Raw genomic sequence first — 16,053 nt, forward strand, 5'->3', positions numbered from 1 at the left:
TACTTGAAAAAGGTTAAAAATAGTCACAGATAGAGCTCAGGTATTTAGTGCAAAAATAATCAATACTCCAGGTACAGGTAGATAGATGAGTTGATAGAAGAACAGTAACAAGTGTCAGGGACCGGATAGAAGGCCCCATGCCTAATGTACTAGGTACTCTGCCAGGATGTGGTGGGTGAAGTGTCTCTGAAGTGTTTGAAGAAATCCTCATACTCACCTATGGATGAGTCCCAGTTATCTCACCTAACCGCCTTCTACCCCACAGTGTCAGGTTTCCGTCCTGTTGGGGTAGTACGAGTCCCAGGTCTCTGCTCTGGGTGGAGCTGGCTTGTAATAAGAAAGGAACAGCGGCCTCCTGTCCCATCCTGTGACACTACTAGAGAGATACAATTTTACCAAGGTGTAAGAAGAAAAGAAAACACGAAGTGCAGTCATGTCAAACTCTGGCCGGCGGGCCAAATCTTGCCCATGGTGCCATTATTTTTGGCCCGCCACGCTTTTCCATTGCTGTGTTAAATCTGGCCCTCCTGACGTTGCAGCAGATTATAATATGGGTGTTCCGGATGGCCGCTCAGAGCGCCCATATTATAATCTTGTAGGCCACAGGCTACTATATAAGAGACTATTTTAGGGACTGGCTTCTATATAAGTCACTATTGGGGAGGGCTGGCTACTTTATAAGAGATTATTTTAGGGACTGGCTTCTACATAAGAGACTATAAGAAGGGCTGGCTACTATATAAGAGACTATTTGGAGGGCTTGATACTATATAAGACACTATTGGGGGATGGCTACTATATGGGTCACTATTGGGAGGGCTGGCTACTATGTTGGGCTCTAATAGTAGGCGAGTACTATTGGGGGGGGGCTACTACATGGGGTACAATTAGGGTATTACCTACTGCTTGAGGGATATAATGGGTAACTACCATGTGGGGACAATAACTTTAGGATAGACAGTGCCAGAAACACCACATGCACTTTTCATTAAATATCATGGTTGGCCCGCGACTTTGTCCAATTTTTTTATTTTGCCCCACTGTGTATTTGAGATTGACACCCCTGACGTAGTGGGACACTACGTATATAGTGCACCTATTCTGCTGTATCCCAAGCCCTGGACATGTATATAATCTACATACACCACTGTATCCTAACCCCAGTAGGTATAGTGTGTATTGTTTATAGGGGAAGATTTATCAAACATGGTGTAAAGTGAAACTGGCTCAGTTGCCCCTAGCAACTAATCAGATTCCACCTTTTATTCCTCACAGACTCATCATGTTTGATAAATCTCCCCCTATATAGTCTTAACAGTTTTTAGTTATTTGGTATAATCATTAAAAACCAAAAGTTATGGAAGAATTTTACTTAACACCCTGTTGTCAGCCTTTACAGTGACAGTGGGTCCACACTACGGAATCCGTGTGGATAAGTTTCTGCGGATTCCGTTGCTCGTTCCCGTTTGCGGCGACGCACCTCTCCGTCTGTGCCATAGACACCATTCTATGCATGGGCGGATCCTGCCTTCTGCCGAAAAGACTGACATGTCAAGTGTTTCGGCAGACAGCAGAATCGGCTCAGCCAATCACTGGCCAGGACCACCGGGTGAAGCTGCAGCACCGCCGGGAGCGCTGGAGAAGACCAGGAGTGTGGACAGGCGAAGTATTTGATTTTAAGTCTGGGCCAGGGGCGTAGCTAATGTCTCTTGGGCCCTGGTGCAAGAGGTCAACTTGGGCCCCCCCTTCCACAACCAAGTGATGCTATTGCTGTATTTATATATATTTAATCTCAAGACCGATATTACCAATAATACAAGTATATAGGAAATATCACCATACATATTACCGCCATACTGTTACTAACCAAATCCTGTATACTGAGACCAATATTGCCAATAATGCCAGTATACAAGGGGCAAATATTACCACCACACCACAACCACAACCATCACCACCATATTGTTACTGACCAAATCCAGTATACTAAATCCATTAAAACACAGTACCAGATTGCAAGTAATAAATATTACCACCACATACTGCCTAACTGCCACATACTGACTAATACCGCTACATACTAACTAACACCGCCACATACTGCCTAATACCCCCTGTGTATTCCCCCTTAAAGATGGTCCCCGTGTCATCCCCCTTATAGATGCCCCCATGTTATCCCCCTTATAGATGCCCCCCATGTTATCCCCCTTATAGATGCCCCCCATGTTATCCCCCTTATAGATGCCCCCATATTATCCCCCTTATAGATGGCCCCCATGTTATCCCCCTTATAGATGCCCCCATGTTATCCCCCTTATAGATGCCCCCATTTTATCCCCCTTATAGATGCCCCCCATGTTATCCCCCTTATAGATGCCCCCATGTTATCCCCCTTATAGATGCCCCCATGTTATCCCCCTTATAGATGCCCCCCCATGTTATCCCCCTTATAGATGCCCCCCCATGTTATCCCCCTTATAGATGGCCCCCATGTTATCCCCCTTATAGATGGCCCCCATGTTATCGCCCTATGTTATCCCCCGTATAGATGGCCCCCCATGTATCCCCCTTATAGATGGCCCCCATGTTATCCCCCTATGTGGCCCCCCATGTTCAAAGTAGAAAAGAAAAAGGAAAAAAGAAACTCACCTGACAACTCGCTTCCCCGTCGGGGCTCTTCTGCAGGCTCGGTCTGGCTGTCGGCTGGCGCACGGCTTTCAGCTCTATCCGTCCCCGGCAGCACACACATCAGTGAGCTCAGTACACAGGGGGCGCTTGTTATAGACACTCCCTGTGCCGGAAGTACTTCCCCCGGCGCACACTGAGCTCACTGATGTGTGTGCTGTCGGGGACGGGACAGCCACGCGGATGGGACTGCCGGGGAGCCGCGTGTCAGCCGGGGGGCCAACCTCTTGTGACCGCAAGCAAAACACTGCTTACGGTCACAAGAAGGAGTGGTAGGGGGGCAGCGCGGCCCTCCCCCCCTTGGTAGCGGCCCGGTCGCGGCTGAGACCGAGGTTGCTACACCACTGGTCTGGGCCTAAAGAAACGATCAGCCGATGATCGTTGTCTCTATTACACGGAACAATAATTGTCCGAAACATGCCCATTGCGGCCAATTATTGCTCCGTGTAATAAGTCTTCTGAATGTCTTGTACCTGTATTCTGTGCTACTGTTTGGAATTTGACCCTTTTCTTCTGTGTTGTGGACTTTACTCTTTTGGATTCTGATTTGGCTTTGATGTAGCTCAGCATTTTGATTTTGGTTTTTCCCCCTTTGAATGTTTTTCTGGCTTTACTTCTGATGGGGAAATGTTGTTCTCGTGTTTGGCTTTTTGCATTGTTCGTGGCCTTTTTGCCTTCCCAGACTGGTGACTGTTTCATCCCCCTCCTGTGCACATTGTGCAGGGACCCTCTCCCAGTTGGGGACTGCTATCTGGAGCTGGTCATGCAAATGGAAAGAGATAAGGGGCTGGGCTCAGTTTAAGGGGGCATTCACACTATTAAGGGGGCAATCACGGACCTCCCTCTATCACGTATCATTCTCATGATGAGCTGCGAAACAGAGCCACCCCGGTCATCTGCACTGTTGTGGAGCTCCCGGAATCATAATGATACATGATGCCAGGAGGTCCATGATTCGGATCTTTCATACACGGACCATGATCACAGAAAGTGTAAATACCCCCTAAGGCTCACTACTTCCCTGCTTTCCTTGACAGTATCATGGGCCCAAGAGAACTTTATCTGCCACGATATGGCTGTTTTGGTAGAACAGAGTTAGGGTCTAACTCGGTTGGTTAATATTTGGCGCAGCGCATACATTATCAGGAGATGTTTAAAAGAGCAAATCAGTTTTCAAATCAACAAAAACTTTTGCAATTTTTTATTTACTTTCTATTTAAAAATCTCCAGTACTCCAGTACTTATCAGCTGCTGTATGTTCTACAGGAAGTGGTGTATTCTTTCCAGTCTGACACAGTGCTCTCTGCTGCCACCTCTGTCATCTTGCTGAGTAGTAGCAAATCTTCTGAAAAGAGTAAGTAAAACAGTAAAACAATATAGTAAATACAGGATTGTATTTACCACTAGGCACCCGTGGTCCGGTGCCTAGGGCAGCACCTGCAGGTGGGGCAGCACCAGGGAGCAATTTGTTTAGTCTCCCACCTCCTGTTCAGACTTGCCAGTAAATCTGGTTTCTTTTTAGGGGGGTGGGGGGGTGGTATGGCGGTGTTATTCAGTCACAGTATGACAGTATTCTTCAGGTCTGGTATGGCGGTGTTATCCAGTCACAGTATGGCGGTATTGGTCAGGTCTGGTATGGCGGTGTTATCCAGTCACAGTATGGCGGTATTGGTCAGGTGTGGTATGGCAGTGTTATCCAGTCACAGTATGGTGGTATTGGTCAGGTCTGGTATGGCGGTGTTACCCAGTCACAGTATGGTGGTATTGGTCAGGTCTGGTATGACTGTGTTATCCAGTCACAGTATGGCGGTATTGGTCAGGTCTGGTATGACAGTGTTATCCAGTCACAGTATGGCGGTATTGGTCAGGTGTGGTATGACAGTGTTATCCAGTCACAGTATGGCGGTATTGGTCAGGTGTGGTATGACAGTGTTATCCAGTCACAGTATGGCGGTATTGGTCAGGTCTGGTGTGGCGGTGTTATCCAGTCACAGTATGGCGGTATTGGTCAGGTCTGGTGTGGTGGTGTTATCCAGTCACAGTATGGTAATATTGGTCCGGTTTGGTATGGCGGTGTTATCCAGTCACAGTATGGCGGTATTGGTCAGGTCTGGTATGGCAGTGTTATCCAGTCACAGTGTGGTGGTATTGGTCAGGTGTGGTATGACAGTGTTATCCAGTCACAGTATGGCGGTATTGGTCAGGTCTGGTGTGGCGGTGTTATCCAGTCACAGTATGGCGGTATTGGTCAGGTCTGGTGTGGTGGTGTTATCCAGTCACAGTATGGTAATATTGGTCCGGTTTGGTATGGCGGTGTTATCCAGTCACAGTATGGCGGTATTGGTCAGGTCTGGTGTGGTGGTGTTACCCAGTCACAGTATGGCGGTGTTGGTCAGGTCTGGTGTGGCGGTGTTATCCAGTCACAGTATGGCGGTATTGGTCAGGTCTGGTGTGGCGGTGTTATCCAGTTAAAGTATGGTGATATTGTTCAGGTCTGGTATGGTGGTGGTAAATGTGAGGCCTGGAGATATTACCTACCAATCTACCAATCATGTGGTGAGAATTCCCTCAGACAATATGCAGATGGCTCTAATCATTGATTCAATGTGGAAATTTGATTATGTTTTAAGCCGTTAAAAACCATAAAAAACGCAATTCTGACAATGTTTCTACATGTAAAGAAATGCATGTGGCCAAAACCACACTCCCATTTCTTCCCCAGTTGTCATGTGGTGTTCCACCATGGGTGTTGCTCGTAGTTACACCCTTCGCAAAAGTCTGTACTTTTTGTGTGTCAGTGGTGATGAAGTAGTGTTAAAGTTTCACCACAAGATGTCACTATTGTAAGTGTATATACTTAGTTGATGCACAGCTGTAGTTACTAATGGGTTACTGTTTTTTCTCTTGTACCACATGAATCTGTGAGCCAATGAGAGTTCTCTCTCTTCTCTACCTAGCCCTATTTTTCTTTTTTCTCACACTCTCCTCACACCCACTCACAGCACACCTTACAGGGGCTGGAGATGGGAAGTCAAATGGGTAGAGGAAGTGTAGCTCAGTCTTAGTCAGGTTCCTGTGCAGTGAGGAAGCAAGACAAGACAGTCCCAGCAGTAGTCAAGGACAGAAGAACCAGTCAAGTGTAGAGGTCTTTGGTCGCTAGACTGTGTACAGACCAGATGCAGTTAACCTTTTCTCAAGTAACTCCACTCGACACTATGCAGTGTTAAACCCTTCCTTAGAGAATACAAGTCAGAGATCATTTCAACCCACGCCATGGACAAGGAGAGTAACAGTGCAGGACAGTATCCACAAAGCAGAAGGCTAGGAACTGATCCGGGAGCAAAGTTGCTAGAAGCCTATGAACTCTATCTCGCAGCGCGGGTGTCAGCAGGGAACACTCAGCCCAGGTAACATTCCATTCCATTCATCCCAGGTAACAAGGTCTGGGGCTTGTGTCACCCACTAGGTTGGGTCCCCCGACCCTGGTAGGGCAATAGTTGGTGCGAAGACCCAAAGGTCAAAATACGGGCACAAGTATTCACTTTTTCTTCTTAAATATTCTTCTACCTTATCCTCCAACATCCTGGCAGAGCACAGTACTAATTGGGTTGGGACTCTCACGACATCCTCCTCTCTACTCCTCTGAATCTATACTCTCACTACGCAACTCAGTCCACACGACTGTACTGCTCCTTGTCCGCTCACTACAGATCTAGATCCTAACTTATCAAGTGTCTTATTAAGCGTGAAGTACTGTTTCAAGGCAAAGCTGTATGACCTGCTGCACACAAGTGTTTTCTAAGTAAAGCAGACCCTATTTATGATAAAGAGACTCTGTGATTTCTCACCCCGCACCAACACAGCACACAAACACTCCTTGGGTCATCTCCCCTTTCTGTGGGTGGCAGTGCCAATAGTCCTGGGAGGGGGGAAATTGCTCCACTCTGGACCACCGTGACCACAACCCAAGGGACCCCGCAACAACCCGGCAGGTCACTGACCACAGGAGAACAAGGTATAGCCACCCCGCCAAATAAAAGCAGGTGTGCCACCATACCTGTGTGCCCAACCGACACTGGCATCACAAAATATCTTTGGGCCCAGCTATATCTCGGCCAACCACCACAGGAGTGGCGTCATGTCTAACCATCTGGCAAGTGACCGGCTGTACCTCCTCCATAACACCACAGGAGGTCACCACAGTCATGTGTTGGATTATTGGCCATACGCCTATTGGTTACCCCATGAGGGTCTGGCATCTGCTGCATGTGGTGATGTGCAGTAAATGTGGGAACGCGGCCTAAAACTTATCAGATATCAATATGATGTTCAGAAACTAGAAAATCCTGATGCAAATAGGTAAGTGAAGATGGAGGTCTGCAGGTGTAGTGCTGGGGTCAGCAGCAGCTGGGAATACGGCCCTGGGTACTGTATAAATGGGGGGTCTACAGGTGTAGTGCCGGGGGAAGCAGCTGGGAATACGGCCCTGGGTACTGTATAAATGGGGGGTCTACAGGTGTAATGCCGGGGGAAGCAGCTGGGAATACGGCCCTGGGTACTGTATAAATGGGGGGTCTACAGGTGTAGTGCCGGGGGCAGCAGCTGGGAATACGGCCCTGGGTACTGTATAAATGGGGGGTCTACAGGTGTAGTGCAGGGGGCAGCAGCAGCTGGGAATACGGCCCTGGGTACTGTATAAATGGGGGGTCTGCAGGTGTAGTGCTGGGGTCAGCAGCAGCTGGGAATACGGCCCTGGGTACTGTATAAATGGGGGGTCTACAGGTGTAATGCCGGGGGAAGCAGCAGCTGGGAATATGGCCCTGGGTACTGTATAAATGGGGGGTCTACAGGTGTAGTGCCGGGGGCAGCAGCTGGGAATACGGCCCTGGGTACTGTATAAATGGGGGGTCTACAGGTGTAGTGCTGGGGGCAGCAGCTGGGAATACGGCCCTGGGTACTGTATAAATGGGGGGTCTGCAGGTGTAGTGCTGGGGGCAGCAGCTGGGAATACGGCCCTGAGCGAATATTTGCAAAGCTTTTTTCTCAGCAGTAACTCGCTTATGTTTATCTAATATTCCAGCACTTGCAAAATAAAGCCAAATTTTGCATTTGTCACACTGAATCATTGATTCTGATGAATACATGTGACAAACACAAGTTCAACAAACTTTATTGACTTTGGGTTTTGTTTTCTAAGGCAGAAAATGGAAAGACTTGCAACTTCCATTCCGGCCAGCCTTAGGGTAAATGGTGCCCTGTGTAAAACCTTTTTTTGGTGCCCCACTTAACCCCTTAGTGACCGCCGATACGGCTTTTTACGGCGGTCACTAAGGGTCCTTATTCTGCTGCCATCAGCTTTTTACGGCGATGGCAGAGAATAAGGCTGCGGGGCCGGGACAGCCTCCACCCCATCCCCCCAGCTACCGAAGGTAGCTGAGGGGTTGGGGCAGTGTGTGGGGTCCGTCCCGCCCCCCCCCCCCCCTTACCGACGATCGCCACTATTAACGTTATAGCGGCGGCCATCGGTAAAGGAGATTACCGGTGCCGCCGCTGCTTTTCATCTCCCCCCGCCATGAATCCACGGCGGGGGGAGATGAAATAAGTGTCCCCTCAGACCCCAGATCAGCCCCCCCTAGTAGGGAATCACTAACCCCCCTCCCCCGGCGGCCATCATTTCCAAGATGGCCGCCGCCATCCCAGCGAACAAACGATGTTTGTTCGCAGGGATGGAAAAGTTTAAATGAATGAAAGCCCCATGCTCTCCGCCACCGGAGGTAGCGGAGAGCATGGGGCAGTCATCGGGGACCCCCCTGTTGGGTCCCGGTACAAGCGATCAGCTGTATATACTATATACCACTGATCGCTTGTACCATGTGCCGCCGGCACCATGAATGATTGGTGACAGGGGATAAAAAGTGATGTCCACCCACCCCCCAAGTCGCCCCCCACCCCCCCTGTCACCCCCAGTCACCCCCCCCCTCTTCCCCATATACTCACCTGATCCTGGAGCTCCGTCCTCCTCGACGTCCTGGCTGGTTATGAAGTGCGCATGCGCTCCACAACCAGCCAACTCTGGAAAATTTTAAGTGACAGAGACCAATTTGGTCTCTGTCACTGAACTATGATTACTGTGATAGAAAATATCACAGTAATCATAGTAATACAGTGAAAATGAATATGTAAAGTACAAAAAGTGACAAACATACAAAAAAATAAAACACACACTTTTTATTATAGTAATAATTGCAGTTTACTCCCAAATTACCCCTAACCCCCCCCCCAGATTACCCGTAACCACCGCACGTTGCCCATAACCACCGCACGTTGCCTGTAACCACCGCACGTTGCCCGTAACCACTGCACATTGCCCGTAACCACCCCAAATTGCCAGTGACCCCCTCCAGATTGCCCGTAACCAACCCAAATTACATTTACCAACCCCAGATTACCTATAGGCACTTCAGTTTAGCAGTAACAATCTCAGATTGTCTGTAACCCTTTCAGGTTGCACATAACCCCCCCAGGTTTCTCGTAATCACGCCAGATTACATGTAACCCCCCAGATTGCACGTAACCACCGCACGTTGCTTCTGACCACGCCATGATGCCTCTGACCACCGCACGCTGCCTCTGACCACCTCACGTTGCCTCTGACCACCGCCTGTTGCCTCTGACCACCGCACGTTGCCTCTGACCACCCCAAATTGCCAATGACCCCCTCCAGATTGCGGTGCCCATGCCAGATTACAGGTATCCACCCCAGATTGCCTATAAGAACTTCAGTTTATCCATAACCACCCCACGTCGCCCGTATCCACCCCAGATTGTCTGTAACCACTGCAAGTTGCCCGTAACCACCCCACGTTGCCCGTATCCACCCCAGATTGTCTGTAAGCACTGCAGGTTGCCTGTAACCACCCCACGTTGCCCGTATCCACCCCAGATTGTCTGTAACCACCGCACGTTGCCTCTGACCACGCCACGTCGCCTCTGACCACGCCACATCGCCTCTGACCACCGCAGGTTGCCTCTGACCACTGCATGTTGCCTCTGACCACCCCAAATTGCCAATGACCCCCTCCAGATTGCGGTAACCATGTCAGAATACAGGTACCCACCCGAGATTACCTATAAGCACTTCAGTTTATCCGTAACCACCCCACGTTGCCCGTAACCACCCCAGATTGTCTGTAAGCACTGCAGGTTGCCCGTAACTACCCCAGGTTGCCGTAACCACAGCAGGTTGCCCGTGACCACCCCATGTTGTCCGTAACCACCCCAGATTACCTGTAACCACCTCAGGTTGCCCATAACCACCCCAGGTTGCCCCTAACCACCCCACATTACCTGTAATCTAATTTTTTTTATTTTATTTTAGTAACTGCGCTATTCTAATAACCATTACTAGCTGCGGTTTTGCTCCAGTAAATTGGCACTCCTTCCCTTCTGAGCCCTGCTGTGTGCCCATACAGGGGTTTATGCCCACATATGGTGTACCGTTTTACTCAGGAGAACCTGCGTTACAGATTTTGGGGTACGTTTTCTCTCCTGTTCCTCGTCAAATTGAGAAATTTCAAACTAAACCAACATATTATTGGAAAAATTCGAGTTTTTCATTTTTACTGGCCAATTTTGAATACTTTCCTCTAATACCTGTGGGGTCAAAATGGTCACCACACCCCAAGATGATTTCTTTGAGGGGTGCACTTTCCTAAATGGGGTGACTTTTGGGGGGAATCTATTCTGCTGACACTACAGGGGCTCTGCAAACGCACCTGGCGCTCAGAAACTTCTTCAGAAAAATCTGCACTGAAAATGCTAATTGGCGCTCCTTCCCTTCTGAGCCCTCCTGTGTGCCCATACAGTGGTTTATGCCCACATATGAGGTACCGTTTTACTCAGGAGAACCTGCGTTACATATATTGGGGTGACATTTCTCTCCTGTTCCTCGTGAAATTGAGAAATTTCAAACTAAACCAACATATTATTGGAAAAATTCGAGTTTTACTGTCTAATTTTGAATACTTTCCTCTAATACCTGTGGGGTCAAAATGCTCACCACACCCCAAAATGAATTCTCTGAGGGGTGTACTTTCCAAAATGGAGTGACTTATTGGGAGATTTTACTCTGCTGACACTACAGGGGCACTGCAAACGGACCTGGCGCTCAGAAACTTCTTCAGCAAAATCTGCATTGAAAAAGCTAATTGGCGCTCCTTTTCTTCTGAGCCCCGCTGTGTGCCCATACAGTGGTTTATGCCCACATATGAGGTACCATTGTACTCAGGAGAACCTGCGTTACAAATTTTGGGGTACTTTTTTTCTCTTGTTCCTCATAAAATTGTGAAATTTCAAACTAAAAGAACATAATATTGGAAAAACTTGAGTTTTTCATTTTTACTGTCTAATTTTGAATACTTTCCTCTAATACCTATGGGGTCAAAATGCTCACCACACCCCAAAATGAATTCTTTGAGGGGTGCACTTTCCAAAATGGGGTGACTTATGGCGAGATTTTACTCTGATGGCACTACAGGGGCTCTGCAAACGCACCTGGCGCTCGGAAACTTCTGCAGCAAAATCTGCATTGAAAAAGCTAATTGGCGCTCCTTCCCTTCTGAGCCCTCCTGTGTGCCCATACAGTGGTTTACGCCCACATATGGGGTACCGTTGTACTCAGGAGAACCTGCGTTACAAATTTTGGGGTACTTTTTTTCTCTTGTTCCTCGTGAAATTGAGAAATTTTAAACTAAACGAACATATTATTGGAAGAATTCGAGTTTTTCATTTTTACTGTCTTCTTTTGAATACTTTCCTGTAATACCTGTGGGGTCAAAATGCTCACCACACACCAAGATGAATTCTTTGAGGGGTGCACTTTCCAAAATGGGGTGACTTATGGGTTTTTTTTCTCTCTGCTGACACTACAGGGGCACTGCAAATGCACCTGGCGCTCAGAAACTTCTTCAGCAAAATCTGCATTGGAAAAGCTAATTGGGGCTCCCTTCCTTCTGAGCCCGGCTGTGTGCCCATACAGTGGTTTACGCCCACATATGGGGTACCGTTCTACTCAGGAGAACCTGCGTTACAAATTTTGGGGTGCTTTTTCTCTCATATTCCTTTTGAAAATGAGAAACTTTAATCTAAACGTATATATATTTGGAAAATTTTAATTTTCCATTTTTTTACTGCCTAATTGTGAATACTTTCCTCCAGTCCCTGTAGGGTTAAATGCTCATTATACCCCTAGATTAATTCTTTAAGGTGTGAAGTTTCCAAAATGGGGTCACTTATGGGGGTTTTCAGGATACCAGACTTCTAAATCCATTTAAAAAAAGAACTGGTCCCTAAAAAAAATCAGTTTTGGAAACTTTCACGAAAATGTGATAATTTGCTGATAAATTTCTAAGCCCCATAACACCCTAAAAAAGTAAAATATGTTTACCAAATTATGGCAGAATAAAGAAGACATATTGGTAATGTGACCTAGTAACTAATTTATGTGCTACGACTTTCTTTTTTTAGAAGCAGAGAATTTCAAAGTTCATAAAATGCTAAATTTTTTAATTTTTCATGATATTTTGATGTTTTTCACAAAAAACACACAAAGTAGTGACCAAATTTTGCCACTAACATAAAGTGCCATATGTGACGAAAAAACAGTCTCAGAATCGCTAGCATACGTTAAAGCATCACTGAGCTATAAGAGCATAAAGTGAGACAGGTCAGATATTGAAAAATTAGCCTGGTCATTAAGGCCCAAACTAGCTGCAGCACGAAGGGGTTAAGGTAACATAAAGCTCCTTCAGCCTTCAACCCCTCCAGAACCCCCCCCCCCCCCCAGCCATACACACGCCATTTTAATACACTGCTGGGCCCAGTGCAAAGCCTTCAAGAGTTCCCCCCGAACCCAGTGTTATCAGTATCGGTGCTCCTCACATAGTATAATGCCCCACACTGTATTAGGAGCAAGTGATTATATATTACATAGTGCTTCAAAACTGCTCTGAACAAAACAGAAAGATCTCACCAATGATACCATTACATAATACCGCCACACCATGACCACCATCACTACAGACCCTATAACAGAGTGCAGTTACATCCAGTGACTCACAGGGGGCGTCTTCTCTGATCTGAGTCTTTCACTTTTCCATTTTCTCTCCATCCAGCATAGGCCACCTTGAAGTCTTCCCCCGGCTATGAATCCCCTCTCCAGAATCTGCCATAGAAATATTTTAGGCTCAAGCTCATACAGTAGTTATGTCCCCTGTACCCCTATATAGTAGTTTCGCCCCTCTGTGCCCCCATAGCTTTAGGTTGTCCCTGTGCCCCAACTTAATAATAAGGTATGCTCTGTGCCCCAGTAAAGTAGTAAGGTCCCTATTTAATATAGGCCCCTCTGTGCAGTCCCCATATATTATCAGGCCCCTCTGTGCAGCCCCAATGTAGTATAGACCCCTGTGTGCTTCCCCAGTAGTATAGACTCCTGTGTGCTTCCCCCAGTAGTATATACCCCCTGAGTGCTTCCCCATTAATGTATATCCCTTGTGCGCTGCCCCCAGTAGTATACACTCCTTGTGTGCTTCCCCCAGTAGTATATGACCCTTGTGTGCTGCCCCAGTTGTATATAGACCCCTTGTATATAGCAAAAAAAACCACTTATACTCACCCAAGGAGAGAGCGGCCTCTTGCAAAACCCTGCCTGTGGCCACAAGAGTGACTGACAGGGAGGGAGCCAATGGCTCCCACCCTGTCAGTGCTGCTGCACGTAACTATAAGCGCTCGTTATGAGCACTCATAGTTACGATACAGAACGCAGCAGTGGGCCTTGCAGGGGGGGCCATGGATAGGTAAGTAGAATAATTACTTACCCATGTCCCACCACGGGTGTTTGTGTTTCTCTCTTACACTTGTCGCAAAAGCTTCTTACTCTAGGTTCAGTGGTGATGATGGTATTTTAGAGTTTTACCACAAGATGTCAGTATTTTATGTGTATGCTCTTATGTGTTGCACAACTAAAGCTAACAAAGAGTTACTGTTTTCTATGTACCATGTGCGTTTTTTTAAATCTATGGGAGATGCTCCATCTTTCTAACCTATCACTCTTTTTCCTTTTCTTGCACACATTTCTTTCCACCACTCACAGGGTCCCTTGCATAGTCCCTGTAGGAAGTTACTTGGTGGAGGAGGTGCAGCCTCAGTCTTACACAGATTCTCATGAGAAGAGGACACACAGAGCAGACATCCCTGCTGTAGCCAAGCCATGGCCAGGCTCTGCCAGGACCCTTATCTGGGACTAGTCAGTTCAGTTCAGTGCAGACATTGTGTTAGTGAGTCGAGTTGGTTAAGACACTCATATGCAGAAGCAACCAGAGACACTCAGTTTTTTCAGTATTTCTATTATACCTACTATGCAGTGCTAGACACTACAAAGGGAGAAGAGTCTGGTCTGGGATCATCCTAGCCCACGCTGTGAACAAGTCTAAAAGGTGCAGGGCAGTATCCTACTACACAAAAGGAACTAGCCTGGATAGAAAAAAGCTACCAGAAGGTCTACGTATTCTATCTCACAGTTCAGGTAACCGGGAAGGCTCAGACACTTAGCTTCACCGAGATAACCAAGGCTGGGGCTTGTATCACCCTATTAGGACAAGTCCCTCGACACTGTGGACAGAAGGTGGTCAGACTATAGTCTATACACGGGTACAAGTATTTCTCACTCTCAAGTATTCTTCTTAATTTCCAGCAGAGCACCGTACTATGATGGGTTGGGACTCCCTTGACAAACACCTCTCCTCTACTCTAAACTCTTCAAGCACCGCTGCAACTACCTCTACTCTACTCTATTCCTTCAAGCATCTCCTCAGCACAAACGAGTTTTAACACTGAAGTCTGTCCAAAGATTTATCTACTTGCTGCCAAAGTGTTTGGTACTATTAAGTAGGGATGGTCGGAACCTGCCGAGGTTCAGGTTCGTACAAACCCGGACTCTCGGCAATGATTCCCGCTGTCTTAAACCTCGGTGCAGAGGGTGGATACAGGGGGAGGACAGCCTGGAAAACCGGGATACAGCCACAGCCATTGGCTGTATCCCAGTTTTCCAGGCGGTCCTCCCACTGTATCCACCCTCTGCAGGGAGGTTTAAGACAGAGGGAATCATTGCCGAGAGTCTGGGTTCGTACGAACCTGAACCTCGGCAGGTTCGGACCATCACTACTATTATGAGATTGTACAGTAAAGCTGTTATATTTTTTTCATAATCGGGACTTGGTCATTCTTTCCTCCGCACCAGCTCCTATACACACTAGCTGTACACCTTGGGTCACTTTTCCCCCTTTCTGTGGGTGGCGGTACCGATAGTCCGGGTGGGTGAATTGCCACTCAGGACTATTGTGACAAGAGCCCAAGGGACCCATCACAACCCGGCAGGTAACGATTATCGCTCTGTGTAATTGGATAAACGATTTCAGGTTAGTCGCCAAAGCTGTCGCTTGTAATTGTATTACAAGCAGAAGGATTATGATACAGATCTTCTTCCGGGATTTGCGCTGGCACTCCGGTTCTTGGGCCAGCTGCTTTTGACATTGGCCTCTAAGCTGTCAATCATCTCTCCTTACTCATGGACCATCATACCCAAGTCCTTAAAGATTTTGTTTATCCCTCTGATATCCTCCTCAAGCTGATGGATAGCGGTCTTGCGTTCTTCTATGAGCCGCATATCATCTTCTGTGATTAGATCCTCTTGCAAAGGAGTCTGTCCTTCTGGAGCTTTCTCTGTCTCTGATCGCTGTCAAAAGGGAGGGATGAAAAGTCCTTGAGACATTTGTTCACATACTGTACCTTCTGCTGTAGTTGGTTCTTCAGCTCTGCTGTGTCTTGTTCGGTTCCCAGCTGATTCACTATCTTCTGGATCTCCGCAGAGCCTTGTGTTATCCTCAGCAGAGATGGTCTGCGTCAGCTGTGCTGGGTCTCGGCTGCTATTATAGGCCATGGCTGTGGTAGATTGGCGATTCTGTTCTCACAATGCTCATACCTGTCCCCAGCGGCGGCCTATGTCTGCTCCTTCCATGGTGACGGGATGCATTTGTGATCTGAAATCAAATGAAGTAAGTCAGTCAATCCTATACGTCTGAACACCGTGTGTCGGCTACTTCAACTTCTGGTACAAACTTCTTTGTGTCGATGTCACGATGTGATACTCAAAATAACACAAATGTGCTTGCATCGAGGCATGAATTTCTTCAAGTCCTTGTAGGAACACAATGTTGCATCACTTCCCAAAAGGGTCACGTAATTTGTTCACTGGCAATTCCGTAGTGTGCACGCACCCTTAAAGCGATACTATACGCTGTTACCCCCCCAAAC

General features: G+C 47.4%; 1 protein-coding gene and 1 pseudogene across 3 annotated transcripts in view; both read right to left on the reverse strand.

Annotated features, from left to right (window-relative positions):
• The window catches only part of RPL34 (ribosomal protein L34), a 463,668-nt gene that overhangs the window by 355,822 nt on the left and 91,793 nt on the right, over positions 1-16,053 (reverse strand). The window contains exon 1 of one of the 3 annotated variants that reach the window (XM_069978537.1): positions 8,559-8,568. The exons of 1 other annotated variant lie outside the window; for it this stretch is intronic. The gene's annotated coding sequence lies outside the window, so the exon portion shown is untranslated. Of the gene's footprint in view, positions 1-8,225; positions 8,237-8,558; positions 8,569-16,053 lie in introns of those variants that run through there. One more of the 3 variants, XM_069978536.1, reaches the window with a different exon arrangement.
• On the reverse strand, positions 14,281-15,679 carry LOC138796604 (syntaxin-7 pseudogene; annotated as a pseudogene).

The sequence above is a fragment of the Dendropsophus ebraccatus genome, chromosome 7 (assembly GCF_027789765.1).
Source record: "Dendropsophus ebraccatus isolate aDenEbr1 chromosome 7, aDenEbr1.pat, whole genome shotgun sequence".
Classification (NCBI taxonomy): Eukaryota; Metazoa; Chordata; class Amphibia; order Anura; family Hylidae; genus Dendropsophus; species Dendropsophus ebraccatus.